Genomic DNA, 17,402 nt, shown 5'->3' with positions numbered 1-17,402 from the left:
ATACCCCTCACAAAATCTATACTGTGTTTCAGACAGCACAGTTGATGATATTGCTTTGTTGATTCTGTTGAGTAGTACACTGGCCATAATCTTTCCAGCGATTGACAGGAGGAAAATTCCTCGATAGTTCCCACAACCCTTACGACCTCCATTCTTAAATGTGTGTGATGTTAGCATCTTTCCTATTATGCGGCATTTCTTCTTCCTCCCAAATATGTCTAATCAGTTTGAATCATGTCTTTTGTAGCTGCTCACCGCCATGTTTCTATACCTCTGCTGGGATTCCACATCCTCCAGGTGCTATAATTTGTGTCATTATGGTGACTTTCGCTTCATCATATTGCTCATCCAGTCAACTCATGGTTGGTCTTTGCGTGAGGCGATCTAAACCACTCTGCTATGTCATTGTTATGACATTTAGGAGTGGGTTGAAATGCTCAACATTTCTCTATCAAACATTTTTGTTAGACTAGTCCTTTCTTTTGTCGATCATATACTTCTCTGAGACCACGTTAGAATACCTTCATATCATAGCAGTCGGCAACAGAAAGGTTTCTTGCTTTTTCCTCTCACAGGGACTTCAGGTCTCTGATGTATTCCTGAGGTTTGTTGCTCACTGTTGAGAGTTTTGTCTTGCTTCCTCTGGTGCCAAGTGACAAATACTGCCTTCGTGTGACACTGCTCTTTTCAAATTCTGTTTTAGCTTTTCATCATCCTTGCTGAACAAATCTTGGTGTCGTCTGGATGATCTGTCCAGTCCCTCATACATGTATGCTGCATTAAAAGCCAGCATATATATACAGTACAATATATATATATATATATCGTACATATATATATATATATATATATATAAAATATTAAAAAAAATATATATACATGTATAGCACTGTGGGGCCCTTCGACATAAAGCAGAAAAATTACCGTAGATTAACAGTTCACCAGAAAGAGGTCTATGATTACTTAAAACAAACTGAAAGCAATTTGAGACCCGTTTCATGAAACGCTATTTTTTTCAGCAGATTTAGAATTGTTGAGACTTGAAGTTGAAACAGTTAAGAGTCTAACTGTATTAGCTCTAAATGCACACTTATTACGTTAGATATCAACACACTTATCACATTATGCTTGACTAATGTTTCGTTTAAAAAGTGATTCACTGTCAAAGACATTTCCATGTTGCAGAAATTGAAGCTGCTCATGCAGGATTAGCGACTCTACAACAAAGCGTCGAGAGGCAGGAAAGTTATTTGAAAGCTAGCAATGAAGGTAACCACAGGCTACAGAAATAGGGTTATGTTGTTGAGAAAACTCCAAAAAATTGATACATTGCGGTCTTCTGTCTCCTTCCATATGTTGATATGTTCAATGTTATGCCGATAATATGTTGATGTTATAATAATGTCAATAGTGATGTTATATCCTCAATATGCTGATATGCTCAATGGATACGCTCTCGATGTACAGGATGAGTCATGTCACATTACGTTTTATATAAAAAGGCTCAAAATTCTGTAAGCAAAACAAGCTAAAATAAACACTAAAAAAAGATAAGTATATACAAAAAAACACTCAACTTATTTTTGCTGTTAGGGTGAACTTCATAAATTTATTTAGTGTTTTCAAAGCTGAGCATGTCCTACGTATATATGCTTGCTAAACAACAGGTAGGTTGTTAATTACAACCCAGCTCCAACTTATATTCCTAATACATCTAAACTCCATCTCATCAGTCTATAAGCGATCATGTTTGTAAGGTGAACCCTGTCATTTTACATGTACCATGAGGTCATCTTTTCAATCAATAAAATCGTAATGGCTTCTCAGAAGCAATATGGTCTTCAAATTCTCCTGCCTGGGTAGTGTATGACAAAGAACCATTTACTACAGCAAGCTTTCCACAGAACTAATAGTTTTTGGCTACGAATCACTTAATATAAAACACCCTTTAACAGAACAAAAAGCATTCTGTGAGACATCAACTTTCCTTAGTAAAACACGGACTACAGTATTTAGCTGCTAACTAATTTGACCTCAATCTTTCTAGCTCTCCAAGAAATCAGGGATTTGCAAGAAAAAAAACATGCAGAGGTGAATGAGCTTAAAATTTGTTTGAGAAGATCAGTTTGCACTGATGAGACGGGAGATCAGGAGATTGAAGACTGGAATAACAATTAGTCAAAAAAGTGACTGGTTGGTTCACAGGCTAATGCTGTCTAACAAACACCATAATACAGTATTGGCAGTTGTGTGTATTTTAGAAGTTGTGACCTAATCCATTAAAGATCAGTTGGTGAAACAAACTTTTTAGTACTGTGAATACCTTACTAACAAATATTTACCACTTGCTGTCTTTTTGCACACAGAGGGAAATTCTCGATACCTATCTTGGTAAATCCCGAGTGAATTTTTACACTGTAAAAAAATATTGTATGTTCAGGCTGATGTAATGCTAATACATAATTTATACTTATATAAAGCCTTGCTTAGATTGTATAATGTTTAAACACCATGACTAGAGCATACAGTTCTGCTTGTTATAGACACTTCTCACTCTGCTATTGGCTTTCTTTCAAATACTTTGTTGACTTTGAAACTCACTGTCTATGTATAAAGGATTAAAGCTTTCAAGTTGTTGTTTTTAGCTTGTCAGAGTAGTTCTGCTCATAAAAATATATAGTTCAGCAACAAATCTGCTACTCTGTCATTTTGTGGGTGGAACAGGAATTTGAGATTTCATGAAGCCCACAAGCAGCATTTTGTTAAGAGGTTTCTGCTTCTGCTGAGAAAACTCTTAGTTCCTCTGCAAGTACTGTAAGTACTGTGAGTACTGTGAATACTATGAGTACTATGAGTACTGTAAGTACTGTGAGTGCTGTAAGTACTGTAAATACTGTGAGTACTGTGAGTACTGTAAGTACTGTGAGTACTGTGAGTACTGTAAGTACTGTAAGTACTGTGAGTACTGTAAGTACTGTGAGTACTGTAAGTATTGTAAGTACTGTGAGTACTGTGAGTACTATAAGCACTGTGAGTACTGTGAGTGCTGTAAGTACTGTGAGTACTGTGAGTACTGTAAGTACTGCTAGTACTGTGAGTACTGTAAGTACTGTGAGTACTGTAAGTGCTGTGATTACTGTAAGAACTGTAAGTACTGTGAGTACTGTGAGTACTGTGAGTACTGTGAGTACTGTAAGTACTGTAAGTACTGTGAGTACTGTGAGTACTGTAAGTATTGTAAGTACTGTGATTACTGTAAGTACTGTGAGTACTGTGAGTACATGTAAATGCATGTAAGTGCATGTAAGTGCATGTAAGTATTGTAAAACTAGTAGAAATATCTGGAGCTATGCGAGAATCATAAAATATTTATAGTAACAAAGATGTTGGCTTTTAAATGTGGTTCCGATAATTCAGATTATGGATAAAAGTAAATGTTTCAATGGTAACTTAGCAAAGTATTATAAAGATGAAAATATTTTTGCCGTTTGAGACAAAGCTTTTCTGTAGATCATATTTATTGTTATTCTTTTTTGTGTTTAAATTAAATAAACAGGTTGTTGATACTGTAAACTTTCAAAAACCATCATAGAGTTGTTTATGAAAAAACCAACATAAATTTGTTTATGGACAAACAATATAAAGTTGTTTATGGAAAAACAACATAAAAGTGTTTATTGACAAAACCAACATAAAGTTGTCTACGGAAGAACCAATTTGAAGTTGTTTATTGAAAAACCAACATAAAGTTGTCTATGGAAGAACCAATCTGAAGTTGTTTATGGAAAAACCAACATAAAGTTGTCTATGGAAGAACCAATCTGAAGTTGTTTATAGAAAAACCAACAAAGTTGTCTATGGGAAAATCAACATGAAATTGTCTATGGAAGAACCAATCTGAAGTTGCTTATGGAAAAACAAGGTTCTTCAAAGTAAAACTTTTCTACTTTTGTTGTTTGTTTTTGGCACACTAGAAATACAAGACATACAATAAGAAGAACATTGCTAAAACAAACACTTTTCATGCCAGTTGGTAAGGAGGAACTCCTGGTGATTGGAGATATTTGGAAAACTCTACGAACTGTCGTACAACATTGTTTTTAACTTGAGCTGTATAAACAAATTTATAAGCACACGTGGTTGTGGTAGCATATGTGGTTGCAGTGCAATTCATAGAGTTGTCCTAGTGTGTAGAGAGTAGAAGTAAATGTCTTATATTAAAATAGATATCTTTGTAAACGTAAGCTTAGAGCTATGATTTTATTTGACCAATTTTTTGGCTCATGTCACAACTGTTAAAAATGGAATTATATTTAATATCTCCATCATCCTTTTGAAAAAGTCTGAGCTTATATATTGTGTGCCGCTACTTTGTTTTCTATTTCAAGAACATTGATGTGCTAAGTACTAAACCTACATTAACAATCTTTCCAATACAAAGAAAATATATTGCTCCAGGTGAGGCTTGAACTCACAGCCTCTGCATCTCATACTGTTTATATGTACAGCGCACTAACCGATTGCACCACTGGAGCTCCTGTTGGTAAACTTTGAGAATATCTTTCAACAGATATTTGCAAACAACTGCAACTAAAAATACATTACAACACACCATATGACTATTCGTACTTTCGACATCATTGTAAATTTTACACAATTCAAAACAACTATTTGCAATACTGCAAAAGAAGTTTCTCCAAGCGAGGTTCGATTGCACCGCTTCTGTATCTGATGCTGGTCAATAATGCCACTGAAGCTTTAGTTATTATAGGATATATTCCGCATGATAGAAACGTTTGTACCCATTTATAGAGGCAGACAATGCCAACTCATGCAAGCACACATCTTCAAATATACTAAGGTACACACTCTCACTCTGCTCAACCAAATAGCCTATATTCTCACAGCTTGTCACTTAACAGGCTTCAGTACAGTCAAACTTTGACTTACAGTCAAAAATTTACAGTCATATCGCAGAGTTGATCACTTTTTTGTATGACTGGATTGTCATATGTTAGAGAAAATATTTCTATAGGAATACATTGTATTTTATCTGATTTGTTCCAAAACTTTAAGACAAACATATAATAATTCAGGTAATTACATCTAGCCGTTGACTTGACTTTAGGTTGAAGGAGTTTAACTGATTGTATTTGTGATTAATTAAATTAGTAAGACTGAAATATTGACAGCATATTGACTAGAGTCTCCCTAATCATTTACTAATTATACAAATATTGGATACCTCTACTAGTTGTATTAGTCTAGTGGATTAGTGAATATCACAGCCAAGTGCTCTAGATTGCAGAAATCTATTGAAGATTTTTTGTCATTTCTTTTCGTAGCTCTGAGTGAAACTGAGCTGCCAGTAGCTACAGCAGCAGCAATTGGTTGGTGTAGCTCAGAGAATTTTTCATTTTAAGCAGCAACTCGCCATGAACTCGCCAAAAAAATATATATGTCAAATTTGCAAGGCTCACCATGTACTCACCTTAGAATTATAATTTTGCATAGAGTGAAAGCACACATAACACAAATTTCAGAATATTAGACAAGCAAGATTAAAAGGAACTGCACTTTTGCCGTTGAAAACTCCAGTTTATGTCTCAATGTGTATCACACTGGAGAGGTCAAAGTAAAGCCAACAAAATACTTTAACTGCAGATTCATTTGCTAAAAATTGCGACTAAAAATTCACTAAACCAAGATATAATGGTGAAGCTTAGGATGTCAATCCTTGAAACTTGACAGAAGTTGTTATTCCTTTGAGCCATCAGAATAATCACAAACACAGGAAGCCATTTAGAATGATGTCATGGGAATTTGCAATGATTTTAAACCCTCCTTAGACATCAACTTGCTGCTGACATACCTTATGTGATGGAGAACTTTCATACTGAGTTTAATGAGGTCAACAATAAGCTATCACAGCTTAACCAAGTTTTTGAGACACTAGATGGGCGGCCCAGCCGAGGCCCACAATCATTGACTGACATAGAAAAGGAGATAATGCGAGATTTTAGCATTGGTGTTCAAGACCATAATATCATATATTTTGATTTGGTAAAGGAAGCTGTGGAGTTTAACAATAAATGGCAAAAGGAGTCCTTGAACCTCTATGAAGACATCGTACGAGCGTACATACACAACTGGTAAGTTTACAACAGCGTATATACAAGTAAATGCAGCTCAGATGTTAAATCTGCCAGTACACTTCTTGCACAGCCAAATAGCAGTAAATGAAGAAGCATATAGTTGGCTAGATAAAACTGCAATCTTTGTGCTGTAGAGCATTATTTTATGAGTTGTCTTGCCTTGAAACAAAAAAGTTTTTATGTTTTATTCCTTGATGAAGGTTTCATATCAGTTAGAAATGGAAATGTTTGACTTTTTCCCATTCATGTAATACTTTTTTTTATTTACATGCTTAATTTAATTTCATTAAAAATAGTGACATTTTTGTTGCATTTCATTTATTCTTTTATTTCATTTAGTTCTTAAAAACTTGTTTCCAGTCCTGACTGCATTGTAATTATTTAATTTTTTTCAAACAATACTTTTTTCTTTAATTTAAATTTTATTAAACTTTATTTAACTAAATTTTATTTTCCCAAATTGCATTCAATATTATTTAAATCTGTCTATTTTACCTATTTATTGATAATTACTTACATTAAGTAAATAATTAAAACTATTTTTTTAATTTAGCTTTTTTAATTCTATTTAATACAGTATTCAGTATAAGAGTTGTATAAATGTGTGTAACGTATCATGTATGTTAAGGTACTTTAAACCTGGGCTTTTCTGTCTAATAGCTTAGATTGCCTGAGCTCCACTAGCATGCTGTATTGTTTTAGCCTTGACTATTGGTCAGACGGGAGTGAAGGGGCTAAAAACTTCTCTCACACATATATTCCACCAATCAAGGAAGATTATCGGTTTAACATCAACATCCTCATGGATATTGGTGAGTCATGAATATTGGTGAGTCATGGATATTGGTGAGTCATGGATATTGGTGAGTCATGGATATTGGTGAGTCATGGATATTGGTGAGTCATGGATATTGGTGAGTCATGGATATTGGTGAGTCATGGATATTGGTGAGTCATGCCAATTTCTACCAAATCAACTATTTACTTTTTTTGTGTTCCATCAGAGTCTATCAACAGCAGCAAAAAGGTTTTTCTACATATTTGGCATATATTTTTACACTTGGCATTTGTGCCAAGTGCATGTTTTCAAAGTTAACTATACCTAAAAAAGGTAGAATTTATTAAATTTCTATATGCACACATTTAATAAAACTTTTGTATGGTTGACAGTATTGAAATGATTGTGCTCACTTAATTATGTATAGATTGTTTAAAGGTTTCATAAAAAGCTCTTTGATCTCTTCTGACTGTGTGTTATCCCAGGGCGGTGAACAGAGCTGGTTTTCCTGTTACTCGGGAAAGCCTCTTGAGATTGTTGAAACGGTTATCTGATTTAGTGGATGGTCAACACTGCTATTAATATGTTTAAAATGTTTGTACAAACACCAAAAATAGAATCGTTGAACAGTGGTAGTAAGAGCAAAGCTAGTCTACCTCCATAGCCAGTGCATGATGCACAGGAAGACCTCAAATCTAGGCGTAATGTAATGCGCTCAGATTTGAGGCAATTGCTAAGCAATTCGAAATCCTTGAGCTGTTTCCGCAATTTTTTTAAAAGTCACATTCAAATGGCTACGAGATTTTTAGTCACCATCAAAATTTTCTCACTTATAACAAAACAAAAAAAACTAACAACATTAGAGTAACAAAATACTTCAAATCGTGACAAAGATTCTATTATGAGTAGATCCGACAGTTTGTGAAAAGATATACTGCCATGGCATATGTTAGGGTGAATGATTCTTGATGAAATACACTGAATCTGATCTAACCTTTTTAACATGTAGATGATAAGATTGTGTGCCGAGTGGGTGCAGCATACACCAGTAAACACTTTATATTATATGTATAAAATATTTTCAAACCACCAGATTTGAGACCTAAACATTGAAAATGTGTTTTAAACTTTTAAAACTGAAAATGTTTATTTTCTGTTTATAAGGAAATTCTAAACATGATAACAAACTTTACTTTCCTCAAATTAAATGCATTTCTGAAATTTAACAGTTTTAGATAGAAGCAACATTTATTATCAGTCAGCGCTGTTCAAAACAAATTAGACCATGAGACAACAAATACAAAACAGTAAAATAAAATTATGATTTTTGGAAGATAAGTTTGTTTTGCGTAACGCGTAATGTGTATTGGCAAAGTGCTGGAATCTGGTGTAAGTCATAGTGGTTTTGCTGAAAAAGTAGGAATGTAATGGATGATCAGGCAGATCAGAGATGCGATCTTGGCATATGAGTCCTAGCAATGGAAGACATACCTGCTCAACAAGCGCTAGCAACAATTCCTACAATAGTTAAAGGTCCAAATATCAGGCTAACCGGTGCAAATAAAATCCACAATCAAAAAGAAAAAACATGCTGTAATGTTTACTCTAGCTACTGATTGGCTGTTTTGAGTGCCACGCCTTCTACTATCATGAGACTTTTAGAGACTTGCTAATGCCAGTAAACTGCTTGAATTCTATTGCTTACAGAACATTGAGTTTTTCAAAAATTCCACAATAATCCTTTTTCCGAAAAACTTATAAAAAATTTTGGCTTTATAAACCCAGTGCTTATTCAATCATCGAATCAGTGTCTTTCACCAATTCTCTGTTAATGATAAACTATTGCCAAGTGTGAGATATTTCATACAAACCTTTTAATTCTTCAGAAACCAGTCACTTTGAATTGTTCTGATATTATATATCTACATCTATATATCTATCTATATCTATCTATCTATTATCTATCTGTAATCAGATAGATCTAGGACATTATAATAAATATCATGATACAATGTAGAGCATATGAATATCTTTCTTAAGAGCTTCTTTCGGCGTAGTCTTGGGGAAGCATCGTCGGTCTTTATATAGCTTAGCACCGACTCCGTCTCAGGCGAGGCCAACTGGTCTTCCCTTATATGACTGATCTTTATCCGGCTGGGCTCTTTTGTAACCGTGTCTGGCCTGAGTTGGGAGCCAGTAAGCTTTCATAATGCTTATTACCTATAAACAACAATTGTCAATTGATAATTGCCAACAATCTGTAGCTAATTACTTATCTCTAACAAACTGTTGCCAGTTGCTTATTACTAATAATCTGTTGCCAGTTGCGTATTGCTGATAATCTGTTGCCAGTTGCTTATTACTGATAAACTGTTGCCAGTTGCTTACTACTAATAATCTGTTGCCAGTTGCGTATTGCTGATAATCTGTTGCCAGTTGCTTATTGCTGATAATCTGTTGCCAGTTGCTTATTACTGATAATCTGTTGCCAGTTGCTTATTACTGATAATCTGTTGCCAGTTGCTTATTACTGATAATCTGTTGCCAGTTGCTCATTACTGATAAACTGTTGCCAGTTGCTTATTACTGATAATCTGTTGCCAGTTGCTTATTACTGATAAACTGTTGCCAGTTGCTTATTACTGATAAGCTGTTGATAGTTGCTTACTACTGATAAACTGTTGCCAGTTGCTTACTACTGATAAACTGTTGCCAGTTGCTTATTACTGATAAGCTGTTGCTAGTTGCTTACTACTGATAAACTGTTGCCAGTTGCTTATTACTGATAAGCTGTTGCTAGTTGCTTACTATTGATAAACTGTTGCCAGTTGCTTACTACTGATAAACTGTTGCCAGTTGCTTACTACTAATAATCTGTTGCCAGTTGCTTATTGCTGATAATCTGCTGTTGCCAGTTGCTTATTACTGATTGATAATCTGTTGCCAGTAGATAAGCAACTGGCAATGGTCCATTAGCGATATGCTATTAGCAATAGATGTTAGGTTTTTTCTTGATGTTGATTATCCCACGACCACACGAGCGGAGCGGAAGAGTGGGAGTTTTTATGATAAATGCATGTGCACACAACTTACGAAAATTATTCAACAACAATGAGACGAACCCTCGTCAAGAAATTTCATCAACAAATTTAAGCATCGGAATGTAAAGTCGTTAAAGTATAATAACGATACAAAACACATTTAAACCTATTTAAATATGTTACCAAGTCTTTGTAAACCTTCGATAATATCTTAAAACTTACCCATCTGATCGGATTATACACAAATAGACAGATTAATTTGAACGAAAATTGCCACAAAAAGCTTGAAAAGCTCGGTTTAATAAAAGTTAAGACCGAAAATTGAAACGCCAATAAAGCCGTGCGACCGATTGTAGAACTATTTAGTAGTGCGTATTTCACGAGAAAACCGTGCTCATTTCACCAGTCTATGGTGTTGTTTACTTGTAATCGAATTTATTCGAAGGTTTTTGCAATAAACGTAGACCGTTTGAGGCGTAGACCAATTTACAGGTACGAAATTGTGGTACACCGTTTATCAGCCTATGTTTTTTGTCCAATCACCGAAGGTTTCATTATTTAAAACGTTAGCCGAAATTCTTTACAACTTACGTACCAGCTAGGGCCGAACTACAACGCCCGTTTATGACGATAACATTATAACGCCTGTTTATGACGATAACATAATAGTGGAATTTCTAGTAAGCAACTGGCAATGGTCCATTAGCGATATGCTATTAGCAATAGATGTTAGGTTTTTTCTTGATGTTGATTATAATAATTAAACTGATATGTAGCATTTCTTCATACATTATCATTTCTATGATTGAACAATCTAGACTGAGGAGCTATACTAACAAGCTGTAGGTCCTCAGTCTAGTCAGGACTGCCTAGTCAGTCTAGCTGTCAGCAAGTTGGCAGTTTGAAAATGAGCCTTTGAGATGAAATCAAAATAAAATAACTAGTGAATTTTTAAAATGTTTCCCTAATTGGTTTCTTTTTGTCTACAGGAAATGTAATAAAGCAAGATTGTCCATTGAGCTTTGAAACTTTCTGGTCAGAAATGAAAACCAACTTTTATACCCAGCTAATGAATAACCCTGGTGGTTTACCAACTAATCTCCGGCGAATACTGGGATTCTGGATTGCTACGATCACTGGTCATTCTTGGAATGCCATTGTGTCGGTAAGAAGGAGAAGACAATTGCTTAAACAGATCTGCTTTTAAGGTTTTCAAAATTAGTGTGCATCTTAATTTAAACAATCAATTTTCAGATATAATAATAATAATAATAACATATCATTTTTAGATATAAAATATAATGAAAATAATAATACTGATGAAGTAGCCATTGAAAAAATTTAATGAATACCAAATATTTTTGGTGGATAGAAGAAAGACGCAATAGTTTGATTAAGCTGTATTATTTACCACGAGTATCGTTGTAAAAGAAAGTCAATTTATCAATAATAATACACTAATGATTTATAAATTTGGTGTGCTGGTCATTTGTCATGGTATTGCTGTCTTTATTAATAGGGCACCAGTTTAAACAGCAGTGGTCTGCCCTTCATAGATTAATTTTATACTGATTATTTCTTGTTTGCCTTGTCTGATAAGGAACCATTACGCATTCAAAATGTCCTCGTCACAAATTTAAAAAAATGTTTTTAATAGTTTTGTCTGCTTAATTTTCAGTTTTGTGTTTGAAAAAGGATTTAAATATTACATATTTAAATTGATATAAATTTATTTTATATTTAAGATTCCGAGGCTGCAAAGACTTGAAAGCATCGGAAAAGATTTTCATTGAGTTGAATATCTGAATTTAATTTGTTCACTTTTATATGCAGAGTTTGGTTTCATTGTCACAAAAATTCTCTTCAATCATTTGTTTATTTGTTAAACATTTATTTGCAAAATGTTTTATTCCCTTGCAACAAAATCGTTAGAAGTGTTTAACTTCTAACAAATATATTGAAGTGCTTCAAACAAAGTGTTTCAAAACATTTGCGATGTTTTGAAATGTTTGGCTATTAACTGTGTGACTATTGTGCTACTGTGCTATTATAGTGATGAAAACTTAGAAAAAAAAATTTGTATTGAATTTTGATTTTGAATTAAAAAACTTTAAAGTGCAAACATAATACCGAATGTAAAACTATGTAAGGTTTTGTTGGAAGATTTTACCAATTCAGTTTCTGTTTACTGATTTCAATGGTTAGCAAAAATTTGGTTGAAAATTCTCAATATTTGAATAATTTTTCTGCGTAAGCTTTAGAGAAGCTTGAAAGAGTAAAATGTGGTCTAAAGATTCTGGTGAGCTGACTATAGAGTTATTAAAGTAATCATGTGTTTGTCTCAATTGACGAAAAGCTTATAAAATAGAATTAAAGTGGTTTAAAACTTATAAATTAAGAGCTTGAGTTTGTCGGTTGCACAAATATTCTAAATCACACCTTTTCATTGTATTAAAGCTTTTTACCAGACGCTTCTATTTTTTGCACGGGAATTTTTTCTGTTTTTAAAAGTTCAGACCACAATGTGTCAATTAGTCAATACTACTACATATTAAATTTTTAAATTTTTAATCTGGATAACTTAATTGAAGTTTGATTTGATCACACTAAAAATGGAAAAAAATTAGCTAAAAACTTTTGGCCATATTCATCTTAGAATTACACAGGTAGACTAAACTCTGGCCGCTTTATGAATTGACAGTGTTTGATGGTCGGCGCACACCTAGCGTGTGAATGTGTTCGGGTTCAAGGGCGAACTGCAGAATGCGGAAAAATCATCAAGGAAATCTGCTATTCCCTTGTCAGTCTCTTTTATGAAGAACAGGCACTAACTATCAGCAATCCTCAAGTTTGGGTAAGACAATTACTGATAAAATTTTAACGCTGTTTAGCTAGGAGTTATCTCTTCATGTTTTGTAGCTTGAAGTTATCATACAAATTTTACTCTGAATTTTGTTTAATTCTGTGTTATTATATTTTTGCTAAAATATTGAGTTGCCTTGAGAAATTTTGGATGCCGAAACAAACATATTTGCCTAAGTTCAAGTGATAAGTCAAAACATGTGTAGGGAACATATTTATATACACATACACAAATGTATATGTATATACACATGTACATAAATGTATATTAATGTATTTAGAGAGATTAATATATGTACTTATCTACCTAACTACATAAACTGAAGTGCTTGTTTGTCTTCTATTGGTCTTTTATTGTCTTTTTGTTTTCATCCAAGTGTCCAGTAAAAGTGATTAAATTCTAGCGACATGAAATGCGTATTGCACTGGATTTGAACTCATGATAATTGCATTCACAAGTTTGCAAACACGCATCTAACCGCAAGGCTATGCTGTTCTTACCAGTCTTACCTATTCTATCTACTGTAACTTTATCTACTGTAACAGTATCTTTATTGCAATTAAAGGCTATAAGCTAAATGGGATGCACTTTTTATTATCAATTGATATTATCTGATGTGTTTAAACTTTCTTTTAAATTAAAAAAAAGTACAAACACATCAAATAAACTCTAAACTTTATTATTTTCAAATCATTTTCTAAGTCCCCAGGCTAGTAATAATTATGTCAGTTGTTCTTCAGTTGTTTTGCTATCATTATAACCATCTAGTCTCCTACTGAACCAACTGTGGCTGAATAGTAAACAACAGCTACATTCCATCTTATCTTTCAGAACAACATGGCTGTAGAGAGAGATGAGCAGAATAAAATAGTAACGCTGCCGACAACATCTAAGCTACTTGAGGAAGGCCAAAAACAAATACAGAATTTTAGTGAAGAAATTCAAGACAACTCGATTGCTGGCTATATTCCTTTGTCGAGTCCACAGTTTATGGGTGTAGCTCCACCTCCTACCCTCCCTACCCCCTCTTCTTCCTCCCCCGCTGTGATTGCTGGCTATATTCCTTTGTCGAGTCCACAGTTTATGGGTGTAGCTCCACCTCCTACCCTCCCTACCCCCTCTTCTTCCTCCCCCGCTTTGTAACTTTCTGTAGCAAATACATGTATATATATACTAAAAAAATTATCCAGTTTGGTGTGTTTCAGTGTAACTGTTATCTCTTACCAACTATGTATGATGTTTCGATCTAAATGTGTCATTGAAAGACCTTGTTGAGCAAAAAGTGATGATGCAGGCAAAAGTTAAAAGTCAAAGGTCAACTGATAACATTTTTGTGATGTATGCTGTGGCAGAAAGTGCTAAAATAAAATAAAAAACTAGTAAAAGTAGTATATGTCTCGAATACCTGCACAGCATGTCATAGTAATGGAAGTGTATGTCCTAGCTATGACCATACATATATTAGCACCTGCAAAGCATGTCGTGATGATAACATGGCATTCCTAGTCATGACAGTACGTATATTAGCGCTAGCAGAGTATGCATCAGTATTTGATGCAAATAGGAAGACAGTCGAATATATTATTTGTAAAAAGGGAAGGATCGTTATTATCAATTATTGTTTATGGATTTTCTTTGTTTCAGTTGTGAGCTAACACGTTATAAGCAAAACTGTAAAATGGGTTACTTAAAGGTCAAACAACTACTTACTGTAATACTGTAAGCATAATGTTTTGTTGTCATGGGTGGAGAAACTATGTCATGTATAACTAATCCGAATCGACACACAACATCACTGTTGAATTTGCTTTGTCATTTTATTCTATTTTGACTATGTTCAGTTTGTGCACTTTTGTTTAGCTTGTGGGAACTAATTTGATTATTACTGGTTCAGGTACAAGTGAAGGTGTTAAGCTGTTGTAAGTAATAATGATATTTACTAATAAAAGTTACTTCTTTATTCTATAAGTCAAACAATTAAAACACAACTAACAGAATTCTACACAATAATAGTAATGACAAAAGGTTAAAATGGCCAATTAAAGTTGCACTCTTACTCGAACAACTGCCCATGTTTGCTTGCTGGGTTTCGTACGGCTGCGAGTTTCGACAGTCAGACAATAGTCATGGCAGTCCATAGATATAGAGGCTTGGTAGTTGAGATACCAACTGTTGAAGAGACACAGCTGCTCATGGAGAAGGAGGCTTTATAGGGAGGGAAATGGTAGAAGCTGAGGGAAGAGAGAGGGAGGCTCCAGAGGCAGAAGGAAGAGAGAGGGAGGCTCCGGAGGCAGAGGGAAGAGAGAGGGAGGCTCCGGAGACAGAGGGAAGAGAGAGGGAGGCTCCAGAGGCAGAGGGAAAAGAAAGGGAGGCTCCAGAGGCAGAGGGAAGAAAGAGGGAGGCTCCAGAGGCAGAGGGAAGAGAGAGGGAGGCTCCAGAGGCAGAGGAACTGTTTCAACAGGCAAAGGGAGCCTCAGCAGGTCCTTGAGAAAGAAAGATAGATAGACGCTGAGTCATTGGAGCTGTTCTCTTCTATTGTTGTCTCTGTTAGCCTGTGAGAAGGTGTTTAGGCTCTCAGGTTCTGTTCTTTATGAAGCAGAGGGTTAGCAATTGAGTGGACTTGTCTTAACTACATCATGAGATTGTAATGATTGAAAATGATGACCAACTCCCAATTATTTTGGTCGTGTCTGGTAGAAATTTAACTTCTTCTAATGGTTTTCTGGCCAGCCAATTGATGTCTTTTTTATGGATTACTTCCACAAAAAGATTTCTAATCTACTTGTAGATGGGTATATGATAACTGTCTTTATTTCTGGTCCTCTAATGTATTAGGTGTCATATTCATTGTAATACTGAGTATATCTTCGGTGTTTAGTCGTTTCTCTATTATGCTATCTGCTTTTGTTAATACTTCTATACAACACTGGTTTTTGTTCCAAAATTAAAGAGTAAAAATTGGAAAGCATTTTACTTAAATAATTGAAAACTCCCCAATTTGCAAAACCAACTTCTGTGTAAGGAGAAACAACTTCTGTGTAAGGGGAAATGAAATTAAGTAAAAAATTTTGTTGGTACATTTGTGATATTTATCAATCAAATTGCAAGAGCCGACAAATTGACATACACACCATATTTTCCAAACTATTAGACTAACTGGGTTACAAAGCGAGGCATCCATTATATGACAATTTTTATATTTGCTCAAATATAAGAGGGTTCTGATTACGAGGCATAATCAGTAAAAAAAGATGTTAGATAAGTCATCAAAGTTTTTTGACTGATTGACAATAACTCTCAATAATCTTCAGCTAAAACAAGTACAAAACTTTTGTTTTGTTGAAACACAAAAATACCACTTAGGTCGCATTCACTTTTTCAGCCTGAATCTTTCTTTTAACACAAAACTACAAAACTGTTGCGCAGTTGTAACATGCGCACAATAAAATGGAGGTCGCTTTCTTTAATAGCTCATTCCTCATCTACATATCCTTAACACTTCACTTCGAATGTTTGATTTCAACATCAAATAGGCTCGGATTTGTCTCATCATTATTGGAATCAGTCTCACTGTTGTCACCGATCTGTTCAGAAGCTCGAATAGAACTAGAGACTGAGGATATCTTAGCCCAAGCATCTACAATTCATTGTCAGATAGTGGTCTAAATCACACAGTGCACCACATAAAATCATAAAACAAACGAGCAATATACATAGAGGTGTAAAAAGAGAGCGTTTCATTTAAAAGTTGAAAAGGAAATATTACCCTTGAATAAGCACTTTATGATAAGCAAGCTAGTCATGCACAGATAATACAAACAAAGTTTAGCACTAACAAACAGGTGGTTTTTACCAAAGTGTTTTTTACATTTTGTTAGGCACAACAAACAAACAAACAAACAAAAAAACAAACAAACAAACAAAGCACTACGTAAGCATTGATGGGGAGTATTTAATCTATTACAAAAGAAGCCTGGGTCTAACATAGAATAAGATATTGCAAACATGAAATAGTGCCAATTCATAAAAAACTAGAAGATATTGATTATGGCTTGTCAATTGTCCTATTAGCTAACCAATAGACCAAATTATATGTTTTGCTACACCTTCAAGTAGAAGTTAGCTTTGACTAGCCATCTGCAAGTGCAACAGGTTCGCATACATATTGCCTCAATACTTAATTAGAAATAATCTTCTACGCAGCTGTAATTGTTGCAAACAATGTGACTAGTTGCTTAATAAGGCTGGTTAACAGTTAGCCAAAAGCAGGTCCAATGCAATCAAGCAATCAACCTGGCTTGTGTGGTGGTTTATCTGTATTAACTAGCTAGTTATAGAAAAGAGCAGCTTTGCAAATGTATCACACTAACTTCTTCACTGTTGGCCACTGTTATCATTGTGATAAATCGATCACTCACTGTCTCTGCATCTGGAAAAATCAAAACATTGAATGGATGTCGATGTCTGAGTGTCGGGTTTTTGTCGGTTAAAGGATTTATCTGCTCATATAAAGTATAGGATAACTCCCTGATCGCAGTTTTTTCACGAACACTAACCTTAGCTCA

The sequence above is a fragment of the Watersipora subatra genome, chromosome 8 (assembly GCF_963576615.1).
Source record: "Watersipora subatra chromosome 8, tzWatSuba1.1, whole genome shotgun sequence".
NCBI lineage: Eukaryota > Metazoa > Bryozoa > Gymnolaemata > Cheilostomatida > Watersiporidae > Watersipora > Watersipora subatra.
This window is presented reverse-complemented; position numbering follows the sequence as displayed.